The sequence below is a fragment of the Apis mellifera genome, linkage group LG16, assembly GCF_003254395.2.
Source record: "Apis mellifera strain DH4 linkage group LG16, Amel_HAv3.1, whole genome shotgun sequence".
Taxonomy (NCBI): domain Eukaryota; kingdom Metazoa; phylum Arthropoda; class Insecta; order Hymenoptera; family Apidae; genus Apis; species Apis mellifera.
The window spans coordinates 5,640,450-5,654,811 of NC_037653.1; the positions used below are offsets into that span (position 1 = coordinate 5,640,450).

General features: G+C 39.8%; 1 protein-coding gene across 1 annotated transcript in view; it reads right to left on the reverse strand.

Moving 5' to 3' along the window:
* The window catches only part of LOC550708 (E3 ubiquitin-protein ligase MIB1), a 575,562-nt gene that overhangs the window by 352,916 nt on the left and 208,284 nt on the right, over positions 1-14,362 (reverse strand). The gene's annotated exons all lie outside the window — the stretch shown is intronic.

Here is a 14,362-nt window from a genome sequence, read left to right on the forward strand (position 1 = left end):
CATCGGGAAATGGAGCAGTTGAGCAGAACGAGAAGGAACGACGTGGTTCGTTAACGCTTTCATTGGAGAGCGATTCTTCACAAAGCCAATATAGAGCCGGTGGCCCCTGTTCTCATTTAACCCGGCTTGTACATAGCCACTGCAACGGTTACGTTTATCCGGCAGAGGAGACTCCTGCGGGCCGTGTGATTCGCTTAAGTCATCAACCACGGGATCGGGATGAGGCGGGGGGAGACAGGTTACCTTAATGGCGTTTTCACGACCCGACCTTCCAACCCGTATTTTCTTATCGACAATCGGTAACCTGAATTCGGTTAAAACTCTCCTTCCTCCCTTCCCCCCCGCCGAATTTTCGTTCGGGCCAAGCTGGAATCGGAAAAACTCGCGTTTCGATTCGTGATTATATAATTTTCTCCAAATATATATACATATAATAATTTACACAAATTCAGATACAGAATGGAAAAATGTATTTATATATATGAGAGAGTGATAAATTTGTCGAAGGAATATCGTTCAATGAATTTAAAAAAAGAAAAAAAATCCAAAGCGTCGAAAACGTGTTCGAAAACCCTCCCCTCCCCCTTCGACACGCGTTCGACGAACAACGCGTTCAACGTGGTTGGAAAATATTCGCTCGTAGGAGGGGAAGGGAGAGCAGCCGATCCACCGATAAAATTAGCATTCCGCCGCTTCTGGTCGCGGTTCGAAAAATTCGGAATCGTCGTTTCGCGGGATGTGGGGAGGGGGTTGAACTCGCGAGTTTCTGCCACACACATCAACCGTTTCGCGAGACGGACGGCTTCGAAACGGTGGTTAACGGATGGGAAAGAGGCGGGGAGGAGAGAGGGAAGCGTCGAGCGCGGGTATCCGTGTGTAAAGAATTCGTGCCGTCGATGCCGCAAACTTTCGCTATAAACCACCGATTCCAACCCCCCCTTCCATGTATGCCCCACCTCCCTCCCCCTTTTCGCTTCGAGCTACGAGTTTACGCGCGTGCAACGACACGGACACGGCTCGCTCTTTGACACACGAGCCGCAATCGTGCGTTAGCATCGGCGGCCAACTATGTACATTTGTCAGACATCTCCTTTCGGATGATATTTTCCTGCATTTTGGAACAATGGAGGGTGAGGGATCAACGTGTGCTCGTTTAAATATATATACGTTCGATAAATGGACGGATATCGATATTCTTCGAAATCGATATAAATATTATCGAACGTAATGTTCTCGAGATTTGGAGAAAGATGGAATTTTCACACATTTTCCGTATCTCGAATAGAACAATTTGGAAATGGACAGATATCGATATTGATATATCGATATAAATATTATCGAACGTAATGTTCTCGAGATTTGAAGAAAGATGGAATTTTCACATATCTCGAATAGAACAATTTGGAAAGGAAAACGCAATTAAGCGAGGATTTTTTCTCTTTTTTTTCCCTTTAATTTCGAATAAACGAATCGAATACAATGTTTTTCCATAAAATTAATAGGAAGAGGGGGAAAAAATCAACGATCCTTTAGGTATCCTTTGAAGTTGATCGTTAAAGGAGAGGGGGAGGGGAAAAAGGAGAATGATTGACGCGGTAGTTTAAAGGCAACGCAAAGTTATAGAATTTTTTCCTCCCTCCCTCCCCTTGCTCGTGATACGAAAGAGGTCTCGTAAATCAATCAAAAGATCGACAAGATGTACAGGTGTTTGCGTTTCTATGTGTTTTCAAAGCTGCTCGCCAGGGGAGAAAAATAAACGAGCGTCGTTTCGTTTCGTTTCGTTTCGTTTCGTTTCATCGCTCGAAAACTTTTTTCTTGGACGATAATCGATTCGTGATAACGAATTGTAAATTAGCCGAATAAGAACGAAGCATTCGACAAAATATCTCTTCCTCCGAATTCATCTCGTCGTTAAGCCGATCAGAGAGACGGAAAAAAAAAGAAAAAAGAGAAAGAGAAAAATATTCTCCTCCTCCCCAAACTAGGAGGAGGAGGGCTCGTTCATCCTTCCCCGGCAACAGATTAATCATCCCCGCGGTTCTTAAACCGCCACCTCTCTCCCGGCAAGCAGCAAACAGAAGGCGACAACGCGGGCGATAAATTCACGGGAGCGTCTACTAGCTAGAATATATCCCAGAAACAATACGGAAGCAAACAAAAATAAATTCAGAGAGAGCGCGCGCAAGCAAATAATTTCTCGTAACAGAAACAAGGATGGCAAGGATGGGCGAGAAAACCCGCCCTATATCATGAAAAAGACGCCACGATCTCGTCTCCACAACCTCTCTCCATCCCAAAATCCCTTCCTTTACACACACACACACACACACACGTATACACTCTTCTTAACCCCGGATGCACACGAGGTACGCGTCGAGTTGGCGGAAATTCGCAAAATGTCCGCATAAATCGGCGAAACTGGGTCGCGAAAACAGTCTCGTTACCAGTGTTCGGATCACCCCTCCACCCACGAGAATTCGGCTCGAAAGGGACGAAGCGAAAAGTATATAAGATAGCCGTCGAGTGGTGTCCAATTTAATTAAGTCGATCGTTTACCGTAACTTTGGCGACTAACGTTTTGCTCGAGAACGAGCGTAATTAATTTTCCACGACTCGGCAGTAAAATGGCCGATCAATGGAATTGTAGATCGAGGCTGAGAATGATCTTCGCTCGAAAGAAAATTTCTGAGGTTTTGAGAAACATATCTCGCGATATTTCGTCCCTCAACAATAGTAAGGATCTGGATAGTCTGAGTAACGTCGAGGAAAAAAGGTTAAATTTACATCAATAAATATCATAATAAACTGAATTTTTAATCATTTAATAATAATCCAGTAATTAATGAATAAATCTTGAAATAATCGCAAATACTGGTCCTATAGAAAGAACATAAGAAATATTTACGCGGCTTGTGATCCATTATTCGAAAAAACGAGAGATTTCGTTTCTCTGATACATTCATTCGTGTATTTTCTTTTCTTTTGTTTTCAATAATATTCGTCCGATATTATTCATTAACTTTGAAGGTTTTTTTATTTTCTATTTGGATCTATCACCAAAATGATGAATTATATGAGGGAAAATATATAGGATTCTTTCTTCAGCGAACAGATTTCGAACAACATTGTGCATCTACCGCGACCAAGCGTATTTTATTTTCCACGTCGACAACACTTTCCGCCTCGTAGAGATGCTCACGAATTATTCGCGAGCTAATTATTTTGAGCGGGTTGCTCCGCTCCCACGATCCTCTCTCTATATATATTATCAAGCTTCACGGCAACATTCCTCCCTCCCCTCCCTTTTCTACTTCCATCTCTAAAAATCTCCTTCACCTTCTTACTTCACCTTTTTCCTCCCACTTCGAATTTCTCCTCCTCTCGAGGTTCTCGCATTGATAAACGTATGTGAAAAATACGATACGAATGTTTATCGTATTTCGCTTGTAATATTATTCCTAAATCTAAATCACTTTTTTTTTTTTCGCTATTTCAGAGAAATTTTGAATTATTCGATTTTTCTTATATCTTCTGATATGTCGTATTTTTCAAGAGGTTTCTCGAATTTTTCCATTTTCATTTTCGTTTCGCGCGTACCATGAAAATTTCAACGGTTCGACAAACTACGAAAGATCCGTCGAACACATCAAAATATTCGAACAATTTAATTCTCGATTTCTCGAGAACACAATTTCTTTAAAGTGGTTTATAAGCAAAATGGGGGATTTTGATCAAAGTTATTCCTTATTATTACATTTAAAACGTGCAAATTGAAAAGTAGAAAGAGCTTTCATCATTTTCTCACTGTTTTTAATACGAAAATCATAAAGAAAGGAAAACAAGCTACGAGATAAATATTTCGTACCAACAAATTACAAATACTTGAATAAAATATTTTCTAAAAAAGCTCGAAATGTGCTTCTAAACTATATTAAACTTAAACTTGCCGCAAAATCATGATTCATTTCTTATCTATTATTTCATCATTGATCGAATTTCATTTTCTTGCGCATTAAATTCATTCAATCGACTCTCTTTTCGGGTCAATCTTTAAAAATATAATTCCTATGCTTCTCATCAAGACTTCTATCCATCCATTCTTTCTTCCATCCTCTTATTAACGCAATCCACGCGAATAAATCGTTCGTATCGCCGCTTACGTGCAATGAATCACCGATGACCGAGAAAAAAAAGAAGAGGAAGAAGAAGAAAAAGCATCCTGTTATCGGCGCAACGAATATCCAATCTCGGGGAATCTGACGCGAGACGAATCTCTTTCTCTCTCTCTCGCGAGTCGCGAGTTTATCGCGGCCTTCCGAACCTGTAACGCGTGCCAGTTTCCTCGGAGCCGGCCATAAATCGGCAAAGAAATTGCGAAAGTGTCGGCGTTACTGGCAGCCGGGTGTCTGGGAAAGGGACCAAACCGATCCCTCCTCTCAGAGTCGAAATCGGTCGATACAGCGATGCCGGCCGCGATACCAACGGCCGCCTTCCTTCTCCAGATTTCGAGATTAAAAACAGAGTTTTTAAGAGTTCATTAAACTCGCAAGCGCATCGAAGAAAAAGGAGGAAGATCAGTCCGATCTTCAGGAGAATTTTTTAAGGAGCGATTTCGAAAAGGGTTTCGAAAATTTAGCGCGATTTGGAAAAGGATTTCGAAAATTTAGCACTATTTCGAAAAAGATTTCCAAAAATTTAGCACAATTTCGAAAAGGATTTGGAAAATTTAGCGTGATTCGGAAAAGGATTTCGAAAATTTAGCGCGATTTTGAAAAGGATTTCCAAAAATTTAGCGCGATTTCGAGAAGGATTTCGAAAAGGATTTCGAAAATTTAGCGCTATTTTGAAAAGGATTTCCAAAAATTTAGCGCAATTTCGAAAAGGATTTGGAAAAGGATTTCGAAAATTTAGCGCGATTTCGAAAAGGATTTTGAAAATTTAGCACTATTTCGAAAAAGATTTCCAAAAATTTAGCGCTATTTTGAAAAGGATTTCCAAAAATTTAGTGCGATTTCGAAAAGGATTTCGAAAAGGATTTCGAAAAGCATTTCTAAAAATTTAGTGCAATTTCGAAAAAGATTTCCAAAAATTTAGCGCAATTTCGAAAAGGATTTCGAAAATTCACCGTGATTTCGAAAATTTAGCGCGATTTCGAAAAGGATTTCCAAAAATTTAGCGCGATTTTGAGAAGGATTTCGAAAATTTAGCGCGATTTCGAGATTTTTAAATGAGAGGAAAGAAGGAGGAATCTAGTTGGAGGAGGATCTAGGATATATATATCCGAGGATGCCTCTCGTCTGAATCAACACCAACACGCCGCCCGGAATCCCGCGAGACGTTAAGCTGAACACGCGGAAGAAAAACTGGCAAGATTTCCACGAGGAAGGTTCAACCAGCCGACGTGGGTCGTTTGTTTCCGCAAATTGGGCCGGCGAGCGGTTAACATCATCCTTGGAAAAACGTCGGCAAGTTCTGACGCGCGTACATATACTACCAGGCAGGCAGACGGTTCCGCTAACGAGAGATAACCTGCCTCGTCTCGTTCCCGTAACTAGAGTTCAAGTATAATAAATTTCGCTTTAATTGAAAAGTAAATAGGTTCCGAGTTAAAAATAACTCGGCCGCGAGTTATTCGATCGCGCGTGTTAATCCGTTTTTTTTTTTTTCTCTTCTTTTCTTTTCTTTAAATTCGACCCTTATATAGAAAAAGGGCGCTCCACGAGATGGCCGCCTCGAGGCAACACCGCTAAATCTTGGACTGCGCTTAATTACATTCTCGTGCCCGACCGACTACCACCACCCTGTCCCGGGCTAACGATGTTTTTAATGTCCACCGGTTGAAAAAGCACCGTAAGAATAGCCGGAGGCGAACGCTTCTTCACGCCGGGTTACTCCTCCCTGTCGCCTGTCGAACCAAATTCGAGAGGAAATAACGCTCGTTTAAAATACCGTTTATCAATTAAAAATAGGATAACTTCGATCGATGATAATCCGTTTTAGAAGAATAGAATTTTTCTTCCATTTTTCGCCTCGCTTATTATCTCCGCGAATTTGCGAAATTTTAGTACAGTTTTTTCACGAGTTTGATCTACGATCTGGTAACCTTTCCTCCTCGTAAAAAAAAGAAAAAAAAGAAAGGAGAAAAATATCGAGGGAGAAAATTCTTAAGACGGAAGGCCGACGGAAGCATCATCTCTCGGTCGAGTTTAACCTCCCAAGTTTCATCGATAATTTAATGAAATGACGTTTCAAAGGGGGATATTAGATAACTGGAGTGCTTTTCACGGCATAATTACATCCTGTAATGGATATTTGATGAAATTTAATCGTTCATAAACCGATGGAAGTTGGTAGGGGGGGCGCATTCCGATGGCCTGGATGGAAGGTAGGTTCGTTCGACGAGGCAATATCGAAGGAAGTGAGCCAGCGCGGAAAGAAATATCGTTAATATTAAGTGTAACGAACTCGTTAAACGTTTGTATCACGTGAACTTTAACTATCCTCCTCAACGACCTCGGTAAGTAATTGAACTACTGCTCCCTCCCGATGATATTCGCCCAAAATATTCTCCTCCAAGGTATTAGTTTCCAAGCTAGCTTTCGAATAATCCAACTTTAATTTCTCCACACATTCGACGCAAAGACGATCCCGAAAAAAAAGGGAAATCTTTATCCTCCCCACGTATTATCATCTCACGCTTTCGACCATTCAACTTCCTTCCTCTCGAAGAAACGACACTTACGCAAATTTAATCTTCCTCGTCTCGATCTCCATCCCCATACTTTTCGATCCAAAAGGTGAAGACTAAAGGAAGAAAGAAGGAAGAGGAATTTGATCGGTCGTAATTTCTCTGCACATGGTTCGGTTGTAGTTCGGTTGGCAATGCAAGGCCAACGAACGAGATATATTGCGCAGAGGGCGCAGTAATACTAAACCGGGTAGTACATCGACCGCTGACTAATTGCATGGATCGAGCAAGCAACAGAGTCAGTTTTCCTCGAAACTGTTGTTTGTTCCACCGATTTTCAGTGTACGTAACGCGATCGAAAGTCTCGATGATCGGCGAGAGATTGAAATTGCTTGGGCCGAAGAAAGGTGGATTGGAGGTGGTAACTTGGAGGAAAGGGAGTGGAAGTAATTCATAACTGGTAAATTTTGTTAATTTTTGTATTTGAGAGATTTGTATCGAAGAATCTTTTTTTTTTTCGTAAATCTTCATCTCGATGGAGTTTTCGGACTTTGAGATTTTATTTTTTATTTCAAACTAAATATGTTTGAAATAATTTATTTTAAAATAATGATAAAATTGTATAATAAAATTTCAATTAATGGAAAAACGAATCTTCCGTTAGAGTAGATGGAATAATTCAGAAACGATATCTTCGCTTTGCCGGAGGCAGAAATTAAATGATATGTAAATAATATACAAATAGAACGAGAAAATAAATATTTCTCTTCGTTTCGAAATCTTCCATATTAGCTTTTATTATTGGTTTCGGATACGGAAGCAATGTATATATGATTTGAAAACATCGCTAATATTAACGACATCGGGGATAATATTTATAAAAAAAAAAAAAAAGTCTTTGAATCAAAACTTGTTTCGAGAGAGAGAGAGGAAAAAAAGGGTTGATGTAAAAACTGTCTCGTAATTGTCTTATAAAAATGATCGCTCTTTTTCATTAAATTTTCCTTCTTTTTTTCTTTTCTTTTTGCATTCTCAGCAGCCAATCAAAGGGAAACGCAAAAAGTCCTTATTACTTTGCAACCTTTTTATGCTCGCGTCAATGGAACGGCTTTGTGCGCCAAGCTTTACCTGGACATGAATACGTTATTAACTCTTTTTCCTACGAAAGGAACAACAATGTTGTTATTCCACTGAAATGTATCTCAACATTTTCTTAAAAAATAATTCCACGAAATATCAATTTTCCTATATATATATATGCACTCCATTACGTTGAAACAAACTTATCTACAAAATAATATCTGTCTCGAAAATTGCACGATATTTGCACAATGCAATTATCCACGATAACAAATAAAAGGGGTGGGATAATGAAAAGATCGCATTGCTACATTTCCCGCGCGCATAAAAACAAATTTCGTGAAATAAAATCCACTTCTAAAAATTGGATAATATTCGCAATTTCGAAAAGCTCAAAAAGAGAAAGAGAGAGAGAAAAAAAGGATCGTATAACATTCCTATGTTCCTGTGTTCTTCCACATGTTGAAAAACGAGAAACGATGACGATAATTATATCGGAAACGCGGTGTGTAACGGATACCGCGAAGGAAAGAAAAAAAGAAAAAAAAAGAAAAGAAAAGAAGAGCGAAATTGAATTATAAGAGGTTTCGTTCGTTATAAGGGGAGTAGCACCGGCGACCGTGTATCTCCACGGTCAATTATACCACTGCTTCTCCTTCTCCCCTCCCCTCCCTCTCGTTACTATTTAATTAACTCGAAACAAGTGATTAAAAGGCGGCGGGAACGAGGGAGGGAGGGGAGGGCAAAACCGGTCTCCGATTACCCGACGGAATAAGAAGCTCCATACTCGAAAACCCGTTGGTGCAAAGAGATCGAGAATTCGATTATCGATCAAATTACCATAAAGCGACTGCCTCGTCGGTTGGTACGGGTGTCTGATGCTAGCCTTTGCAAGACGAGATTCCTCCTCTCGAACGAGGTACACGCGATAGGCGTTGCCACAGGACGAATTAATAGTATTACGAGACAAGCGTTCTACTAATGAGCTAATCTATAGCATTTGCTCCTTTGTCTTGTAATTAGGTACCCATTCAAGGCCTTGAGCAAACTGCCTTCGCCGTTCCCAACCATCGACTCGAATTTCCACCGTCGAGCACTCCCGATCAAACTCAACTCTTTCTTCGCCGCGGGGTCGTTGAAATTTTTTTTAGAGATGCGGTCTTTGTCTCAAGCCCGATACACCGTGGGAATTGTTGATAGGGTTGAGAGGATTGAGAGGGTTGGGAGGGTGTCGATACACGTGATCCATCCTTAGAAATGAAAAGATATGAAAATTTCGTTCGATTATAAATCTGTAAGTGGATTATATTTTGTCCATTTATGCAAAATTTTTAGGGGTAATTTGCCAATAATTATATCAACATTGTGTACGCAAGAGTTGAGAAGAATTGTTGAAAGTATGGGAGTATGATGCATTTTCAGAAGTAAAAACATTTTTAAAAATTTCGTTCAATTATAAATTTATAAGGAGACTGCAATATTTATGCAAAATTTTCAGGAGCAATTTGTCAACAATTATATCAACATCGTGTACACAATAGTTGAATAAAAGTATTTTGTTGCCTTCTCAAAAGCGAAAATATTTTTATAAATTTTATTTGATTATAAATTTATAAGTGGACTGTATTTTGTTCATTTATGCAAAATTTTTAAGGGTAATTTGTCAACAATTACATCAACATTGTGTACACAACAGTTGAGAAGAATTGTTGTATTTTCAGAAGTAAAAACATTTTTAAAAATTTCGTTCAATTATAAATTTATAAGGGGACTGCAAAATTTTCAGGAGCAATTTGTCAACAATTACATCAACATCGTGTACACAACCGTTGAACAAAATTTTGTTGCCTTCTCAAAATCGAAAATATTTTTACAAATTTTATTTGATTATAAATTTATAAGTGGACTGTATTTTATCCATTTATACAAAATTTTCAGGAGCAATTTGTCAACAATTACATCAACATCGTATACACAACAGTTGAATAAAAGTATTTTGTTGCCTTCTCAAAATCGAAAATATTTTTACAAATTTCATTCGATATAAATTTATAAGTAGATTGTATTTTATCCATTTATATAAAATTTTCAAGAGCAATTTGTCAACAATTACATCAACATCGTGTACACAACAGTTGAACAAAAGTATTTTGTCGAAACAAGAAAGAAGCGAAAATATTTTTACAAATTTCGTCCAATTACAAATTTATAAATAAACTGCATTTATGTATGCATGGAAAATTTTTAGGGCCAACGACAATTACACCCTGAAGAAAACGGGAAATTGATCTTAAATTTCGTCTTGTTACCGTCTCGTTACGTCCCGTTGTTGATATTCTATCCATCAAAGTTCACGTACACTTTCGCGAAGCTGTGCTAAGAATTCGATTCGGCGAGGTTGGGTTGAACGAGACGTGCATAATTCGACGGATTACAGGCTGCCTATTTCCGGAGGGCGTCTTGCGCGGTGAAATTCCGCCACGCGGTTCCGCATTTGCGTTGGTAATCTGTCAGGGTCGTGCGGTACCAAGTGCTGGTACCAGCATATTTAGACGTTTGATTAGAAACGTTGGCCTGCCTCGTCAATTTGCCGCTCTCAACTCCGATACAATCGTCCCGGTTATCAACCGTTAATTTCTGCGGATAAGTGGGCTCGAAAATCCGACATGGAGATTCTGCCCGGCCCTGCGCTAATGCGTTTTAATCAGTTTCATTGCTCCTTGCGCTTAAAGCTTTAAGGTATTCCGGATGTCGGTATCGATATCGGTATCGATCTCTCGATCCAAGTGTGCTTGCTCGTTTAACCTTCTTCGAATAAAACGATGCGTGTCCGTAAGGTGTTCGAGAGGGATGAAATTTTCTTTGAATTCAATAATATCGAACAATTTCAATGGAATTGTTTTCTTTTCGAGCGAACTTTCGCTTCACTTTTCTCTAATTCATTAAATTGTGAATTCAATGATGTCAATTTCAAGATTAACAATATTATTTGCTGAATTTTGAATCAGATATAAAAAGTATATCTTCGAGAGAACTTTCACTTCACTTTTCTCTCAATTCATTAAATTGCGAATTCAATGATGTTATTTTATCAATTTCAAGGTTAACAATATTATTTGCTGAATTTTGAACCAGATATAAAAAGTATATCTTCAGGATTTAATTAATATTTCTTGCATTTATTTAACAACATTTCTCTACGAGACTTACTTTCCCTTCCAAATTCCTAAAAATAAAAAAAGCAAGCCTCAATCTCTCTTCGTGCACAGAAACTTGGACAACACCTGAAATCAAGCCCCTAAAATCGAAATCTTGGGAACAGCTGCTTATCCGCGTCATTTTTCAATTTTCACGCTGCTTTGCAACGATTCTCCTCCTCCTCCTCCTTCTGTTGGCGGGAAACAAAGGGAGACAAACGTCAGTGGCAGAGAGGGAGAGGCAGGTGGGGAGGGAAGGCGAGATAGACAGGATAACGAGGCCCCAAACTCTCTCTCTCTCTCTCTTTCTCTCCGTTGATCAGGAGGAGAGATGTGGAAGGAATAGGGAAAGAGAATCACAGGCGTGAACGTAGAGAGGAAGGAGAAGGGGGAGACGCCTTGGACTATTCTCCACGGGCTGACACCCTCCGCCATTGTGCTCCATTGTCGGAGCACGCAATATCTGACGCGGGTATTTCAAGAACGAGCGACAATTACTGTCCTAACGGGGCAAGGATGTGCCAGGATCGGATCACCCGTTTTCTCAACGCGAGCTTCCCTGATCGGCGGTACACCGGTGCGGTTAACGTTGCGCGAGATTGTCTGCCTCAATCTCTCGTTTCGACGAGGCTTCCACTCCTCCTCCTCCTGATTATATTCCAACAACTTGCACACCGCCTCCTCCAACGTACAACTCGTCTATCCGCCCATTAGTTTTCGCGAGGGGGGAGAAGAAGGAGAGAGAGAGAGAAAGTCGACGATTCGTCGTTTTCAGATACAGTATTTTGAGGCAACGCGTGTTATTGTAAAAATAATCGAAATCACCGCGTTCGGGTGACGCTTATTCGAAGGATCTTCGTGAGTGTTTGGAAAGATGTTTTATAGAGTGGAATTATAAAAGTTATAGGAAAATGGTTTGTTGATAGAATTATTTGGAAATCAGGACAGGAAAAGTCATACGATTGCTATACGATTCTTCCATTTTTCTTTTCGATATTGGAATTAGGGAAATTTTAACGATTATACCAGTCGACGTTACAAAGATTCGAAGCGATTCTCTGGAATTATAAAAGTTATAGAAAAATGGTTTGTTGATAGAATTATTTGGAAATTTTAAATCAGGACAGGAAAAGTCATACGATTGCTATACGATTCTTCCATTTTTCTTTTCGATATTGGAATTAGGGGAGAAATTTTAATAATTATACTACTCGACATTACAAAGATTCGAAGCGATTCTCACGATAGATTATTCTTAAGTCATTATTAAAATATTAATGGAGGTGTATAGCAGAATATATAGCTTGGTACAGCGTGGGAAGAAGAAGATCATTGAAAATCTCGGCAGTGAACGTGCTAAAGGAATTCGAATTTGGCAAAGTGACTCCAATTTGGAGGAAAAGAAAGGGAAATTCTCGATCGAATAATTAAACAATGGTTCAAACCTCCCTTAATTTCGCACAATTCACATTACGCTTCAAAGGAAAAAAAAAAACTCTCTCTCTCTTTCCTCCATATCAAACGAATTCAAATTCCGCCTTTAACCTAAAAATTCTCACTGGAGGAGAATAATTCTCCTTCTCATTTGCCCGTTCTCAATCAAGCGCACGCATTGGATACGAGGCCGAAGCGTAGCATCGTTGTTCCTAAACCACAATACGCGTCAGACTGAAAGGCGAGGCGAAGGCAAAGAAGATGGAAGAGCGAGGCAAAGAAAGAGAGAGAGAGAGGCTCGAAAATCGGTTGAAAAGCGGTTAAACAGCGCGGATTTTCAAACAGCGGGATTCGAAAGTTCCCTTTATTTCGCCACCTTGGAGAATACACCCGGCCGAATTAGGGACCGTTCGCGCAACTCGCGCGGAATTATCGGGCCGCGTTTCAAACCCGTTCCCCCAATCAGTTCCCCAGATCCACCGGATCCTGTTGCAGACTGTTTAACCACCTCGTTTCTATCCTATCCCATCGTGGATGCGATTCCCTCATAAACGAGCGGCTCAACGTTTGACTAGATGATTGGAAACTGTAATTAGAACGCGTGCAAGGGAGAACGCCTGTGACGGGGGAGAACCGATTCGATCGTTGCGAGCGAAAAAGTGAATCGTCGCAGATCGATTAACCCCTTCTATATGTATTTGGAGATGAGAAATTATTCGTTTCTTCGCGAGAGAATGAAGAAAAAGCATACCTGAAACAAATAAAAGAATCAGAGATATAGAATTGTATGAAGAGAAATTTTCTCGGATCGAATCGAAATGATGGAACGATAATTTGTTTCGTTTACTTTGTTGATATCCTTTTTCGGGATCAGATTCGAAAGATTGGGAGAGAAAATTATCACATTAGCGTCGAGCACGAGAGTATCGAAAAGGGAGGGAACTCGTTGGATCAACACCTCGTTCCGTTCGAATAATTAATAGATACAACGATCCATCAGCCACCCTCGATTCAACATCCTCACAGGAACAACCCTCACCGAGCGAATCCCTTTTCCCCTGCATTTATATTTCACGATGCATTGTGCTCGGAAGGGGAGGGAATGTAGCTAACTCGGGCACGATCAGACCTAGAGTTGTCTCGTCGTTTTTGAGACCTGACTGATCGAGAATGGCATATTTTTTCTACGATTTATGAATAGAATTAGTCGAAGAAACGATATTCCTTTTGATTTTTATGGCAATTCTTCCAAGTTCGTCGAGTTCTCGAAAGAAAATAGTTGTCGAAATTAATTATTACACTTGGATGGAATTTTCGTTCTAATTGGAATCCGTTCTGATACAATGTCAACATATATAGACTTATAGATAATTGAAGTTAGGTCAGACTCGAATATTAATAATTAATTCCACGAATCTTTCCCCTTCGAATCGAACCGAACTATTTTCCCTTACTCTCCACTTACTCACTCATTGATCCACAAAAATCCACGAAAAAACTTGTTAAACGTTCGTCCAAGCGGCTTGGTGAACACCAAGGTGATTCGCGAGAGGTTGGCCGATAAATTACGGATCAAAACCCCTAACGATCCCTGGCCAGGTGTGCACGGTTCCTAGAAAAATCCGCGGGGCCACTTAAAAACTAATTTCTCGGCCGCCGACAGTCGCCGCCACGTGGCCCTGTTAGTCCAATTAGTCTTTTTAACGGGCGAAACTCCGTTAAAAAATGATCGAGCCGAAATGAAACTCGCGTTACCGTTTCAATTAGGGGAAGGAACGAGGAGATATCCGACCGCGACCTGATGGCCGGCCTTCTCTGTGAATTAAAACAGCTTATGTGCCTGCGTATCAATCCAATGAATTTCTTAAAATAATCATATCAACAATTTATTTACCAAAAAATATTAATATATATGAAATTTTGGATCAATTCTTGGAATTTTTTTAATAATTCAAATCATTTC